Source organism: Pinus tabuliformis, chromosome 9 (genome assembly GCF_031772625.1).
Source record: "Pinus tabuliformis cultivar Carrire ecotype Pingquan chromosome 9, CPIR1, whole genome shotgun sequence".
Lineage (NCBI taxonomy): Eukaryota > Viridiplantae > Streptophyta > Pinopsida > Pinales > Pinaceae > Pinus > Pinus tabuliformis.
In genome coordinates, this window is record NC_142307.1 from 618333148 (window position 1) to 618338817 (window position 5670).

Below are 5670 nucleotides of genomic sequence, written 5' to 3' on the forward strand. Positions count from 1 at the left end.
AAGTGTTGGAATAAACTAAAGGTTGATTATGTTCAATAGTTAGTGTGGAATATTAGATATGGTTATACATTATGCCTAGTGAATATGAAATACTTTTCAAGAGCTGAAGCAACAACATGGAAAAGTTGAAGTAGTTATTTCATCTACTAAAGAAAATCCACAACATTCAACAACTTGTATGGTATCAAATCATTGTGAGGAGAAAAAAATCACTATCAGTACCAACTAAGTACTTTGTTGGATAATTTATGTAACTATTTCCATTAACAAAAATAATATAAATTAGTCTATATGACCTATCTACCCTAGAGTATCATATCAAATCTTTAAGAAAACATGTCAACAACATATGTACAATCCCTTAAAGCATTGATATATATAAAACAAAAATACAAGTCTAATACTTGAGGTAAAGATCATAAGCTCCATACCATAATAATTAATAATGAAATCAAGATTTAAATAAGAAAAAAAACTTGAAAACTATAAACATGGCTAGGAGCATGAGACAAAATGGGGGCATAATGGGAAACCAAGGAAAGAAGGAAGAACATCATAGAAATTGAATGAAGATGAAATAATGGGTTGAATTTTTTCACTTGTGGTATCAATGATACTTTTCATAGAATAAATTATAAGAAATTAACAATGATCCTAACAGTTAAAACTACTTTAAATGAAAATAAAAACAAAAGTAATATTCAAATGAGTTTAGGATGTCTACTAAAATTACCATAAAACAATAGTAAGAAGGTGGTTAATATTCATGGTTAATATTGTAAATAATATATTGTAAAGAAGGTGGTATATTGTAAATAATAATAATATTCATGTAAATAATATATGGAATATTGCCATGAATTGTAACAATTTTCTTTGGTTAAATCAAATCCTTAGTTTTTGTGGGTTATCCTAAACCATTACAATAAGAAGGTGGTTCATAATTTGCATGAATTCAAGTGGTTTTAAAAAATCAATTCATAACCATTAATCACACCAAGTGATTTTTCTCCATTTTTTTCTTGTTTTGAATCATATTTCCTAATGCATGCTAATATGGAGCAGGTAATATGAGAAGTGAGACAACTTGAATTACTTGTATTTGCATGAACTTGTTGAATTGCATAATCATGTTGTTCTCTCAATGCCTATCATCTTTTTATCACTTTTTTTATGTGTTTCTTGCACTTCCTTTGTGCTTTGAACTCTCTTTCCTTTTCAAGATCACAATTTCCATTTTCCCATGTTTGTTGTGAATTCTTGTGTAATTTCCACATTTTGTTATTTTTCTACGAACCAATGTTTGTTGTTATTTTTTTATGCATGCAGATTTCGAATTTATAATGTTTCTTTTTTTTTTGGTGACAACAGGAGCTCAATTGAGCTATTTGGTTGATTGAGCTCCTAATTCCATAGCTCCTTCATAAATGCCATCAAGAAAATGGTGGTCGATAGGTTGGGAGTTATGTTCGTAAGGGCTTGATTTAGCTATAGGTTCGATCGAGCCACTGGTTAATCACCTGAATGGATTAATCGATATTTTATTAAATGCCCGATTGAGCTATTTGAATTATATATTTATAGTGCTTTATTGAGCGCATAATTGCTCGATCGAGCTCCTAAGGTCCTTAAAAAAATAGATTTAGCACATTGTCTACAGATTTCTCTGCAACACTATTTGTTGAAAAATGTGCAACAAGAAATGCTAAAAATAGCACTGCTAAAAATAGCAGTTTGGGTACCAGTGCTGGATTGGGCAACAGGGAATGAAAAGTGGAAGTGCTAAAAATAGAAGTTCTATTTTTAGCACTTCAGGATGGATTCTTATTTTAGTCAGTCCCTGGACTAAACATAGGAAGTAAAATCGAATTGATATCAACAGCAGTTTGGAAATTAATTAATTAATTCCTCTTGAGTTAATTAGTTAATGAAAATCAAACTTGAAGTTATGTAAGGACATGCAATAGTTTCTCCTTGATTGAGGAATTTAACCTTCAGTTAAAGTGATAAGGATGAGTTGTAATATGAGTTGTAATTAGTTGACTTATTATAACTTAGTCAAGTCCAGTTAGATTAATTTAACAGTTTGTTAAATTAATGAGAGTTTAGTTAGTTAATGCTTGCATGCATGTAACTACTGTAATTCAGATAACTGTAGATTCACTCATGGATAACTCATGCATGTCAGTTCAGTCAGAGACCCAATTGAGATCAGATGGAGGGACAGTGTACTATTAGTTGCTAGGATATTCCTTGGTGAATATTCCCTGCATGTAGAAGGAATATTACTCCTTATGGATTGCGCAGTTGGACCTGAGGTTACAGTGAATGTGATGAGGCCAATTCACACATGTGATATCATTGGACCCCAATCAAAACTGTGCAAGGAAATAGGAGGCTTGGAGGGCTTGAGGAAGATATATTCTATGTTTATTGAGTCTGTGAGTTGTATTGTTTGAATGCAGAGAGATCAGGATAGCTTGAGAGCTAATTCTTTTTGTAATTTGAACAAGATTTCCACTTGTATGATAATACAGAGATGGGGTTTTAGGCTGTTGCTTTCCCCAGTGATATATCTTTTGTGTTATGGTTGATTACTTCTCATTCTCAGTTATATATGTTCATGCTTGATGTTGCTCATGTTCGATTAAGCTTCCGCTAAATTGTTTGTAGAAGTAGATCAAGTATTTTTCTTTAGTACATTGCATTACCAGGTGATCTACAGTGGGAAATTCTACATGGTATTAGAGCAATGGTGATCAAGTAAGAATAGTATACAAGCAGGAGAAGTACGAAGTTTGGTTTCTGGATATTGAATTGAGTTCTTATCACATCTATATCACCGATGGCGTTCAGTGGTTTAAGACTCGAATATGCCCTTGATGGAAGTTCGAATTATATAGCCTGGAAGGATCGCATGGAGGCAATATTGAAAGATAACGGTCTCAAGGACTTCATTGATCAAGAAGTCCAAAAGTCGACCAATGCTACTCCACTGGCGGAATGGAAAAAGTGTGTGGCTAGAGCAAGGAGAATCCTCCTGGAGGGAGTTCGAGATCACATTGTCTCGAGCCTCCATGGGAAGGAGACTCCATTTTCGATGTGGAAAACATTGAAAGATCTTTATAAGAATAGCAGTGATTAGAGGAAGCTGGTGCTGAAGGACAAACTTCGCAAGATGAAGTGCGAAAAGGGCGGCACAATCTCTATGTTTCTGAACAAGCTCACTACCTGCAGGGATGAGCTTGCAAGTGTAGGGGTCATGACTGCTGATGATGACATGGTGAGTCTAGCACTCCTCGGTCTTCCAAAGAGCTGGCATAGTTACCAGGACTTGGTTAATGGAAGAGAGAAACTGCCAAATTAGGAACGACTTTGGTTGGATCTGATGCAGGAGGAGATAAGGCAGAGCACCAGGGATGGATCTTCATCAAAACAAGATGATGAAGAAAATCTAGCTTTAGCGAGTAAAGATAAGAAAGGGAAAGGGAAGGCGTCCCAATCCAAATCTTCTCATGGTGGGAAGAAGGTTGACAAGTCGAAGGTGCGATGCTTTCACTGTCATGAAGTGGGCCATTATGCTATGCATTGCCCATAGAAGAAATCCAAGAAGGGTTCCTCAAAGGGATCTGATGGTGATGCACTAGCTTCAAAATTTGAGCTGGATTTCTCGCTTATCGCATGCATGGTTTCATCCATGGTGTGATGTGTTTGGTACCTGGATAGTGGAGCTTCTTTCCACATGTCGGGTGACAAGAATCTTTTCAGTACATTGGAGGAGAAGGATCTCCAGATGCGGATCGAGATGGGCAATGATGGAAAATACTGTGTCTCCGTGAAGGTACAATTGTGTTTCAGAGGGAGCATGGTGCTCCTCTCACCCTATCTGCTATGAAATATGTACCAGGTTTGAAAAAGAATCTTGTGTTTGTTGCTATGCTAGAAGATAAAGGCTATGATGTAGTCTTTAGTAAAGGAAAAGTGTTCCTGAGACATATCGGCACCGGACAAACGAATCGAATAGGGATTTGAGTAAATAATCTCTATAAGCTGGAGGTAGATGATTGTGCTACACTGAGTTCCAAAGCAGAGGTGGTGCAAAGCCGAGATGTTGGCGAGATGTGGCATAGAAGACTGGGCCACTTGCATCATGGGACCTTGAAGATCATGCAGCAAATTTCTACTGGCTTACCCAAGGGAAAACTAGAGCAAACAGACACATGCAAAGGATGCACCCTGGGTAAGTATGTGAAAGCTTCCTTTCAGGATCAGGATAGTAGAGCTGGAGAAATCCTAGAGCGAGTTCACTCAGATGTATGTGGACCATTCTCTACAGCCTCCATTGCTAGACAAAGGTACTATGTTATTTTCATTGATGATTTTTCTCGTAGATGCTGGATCTACTTTATGCATAGGAAGGATCAGACCTTACTGAGGTTTTGTGAGTTTAAAGCCCCAGCAAAGAAAGAATCTGGGAAGAAAGTAAAAACCTTGCGTAGCGACAACGGTGGAGAGTATGTTTCCTAGCACTTTAAAGACTTCTGTGCTGCAGAAGGAATTAAATGGGAACTGACGACACCTCATAACCCACAACAGAATGGGGTGGCTGAAAGGAAGAATAGATCTATTGTGGGAGCAACTCGAGCGATGTTGCATGACCAAAGCCTACCACTTCATCTGTGGGCTGAGGCATGCAATACAGTAGTGTATCTTCAGAATAGAAGTCCTCATCGTATTTTGGGGATGAAGACACCTATGGAGGCTTTTTCGGGGAAGCGACCAGATGTGAGTCACTTCCGTATCTTTGGATCACCAGTTTTCTATCATGTGAACAAAGATGCTTGGAAGAAGCTAGACCCAACAGCTGAGTTGGGGATACTTGTGGGGTACACAAATACACCCCACAATTATCATGTGTTTCTGTCTGCCAGTTAGAGGACCGTAGTGCGCAGGGATCTGAAGTTCGATGAGCTGAGAGCCATGCGAGTGTCACTTGAGAGGGAGCTCAAGTTGCATGGCGATGAAGAACTTTTAGTTCCAAAGGAGGAGGAGCCTCCTGATGATGTGGATCATCCATATGCAGAGGATCCAGTAGTGGAGACCACCACTCCTAGAGAGTCTTCCAGAGATGGGCGGAAACGCTCGCGGGAGCTGACAGATTGATGCAGGATGCGAGAGAGAATGTGGTTCAGCTATTATAGACATTTTTGGGCCCTACAACCCCAAGCATGAAATGTCCATAAACCAAGGGCTCCTAAGTCCCTAGAAGTGTTGTTCTAACCCCTAAAAGAACAAGGTCAACAGATTACAGCTTGTCCCAGAAGTTCTCCATGAAAAACTGCTCAGAATTGGTCAAAACAGGATCATTTCAGCTGCTCCACTGGCTAAGTGCATTGCATCTCACCTAAATACACTGTGTGGGTGCATTGAATTTCAAAAATCCCTTCTGTGGGGTGCGATGGGCGAGAAATGACAAATGGCAGTGTCATTCTGTGAGGTGGAGAGGCAATGGAAGCTTCCAGAATCTTCTCCTGTGACACTTGCCTCATTGAATTCGACCAAGGATGAGTAAGAGACCATCAATCTCCAAGTGGAAGCAAGAACTATCAGAGGGAAGACACTAATCAAATCATGAGCTGACTCATCTCCATTACAAACATCTATATATGG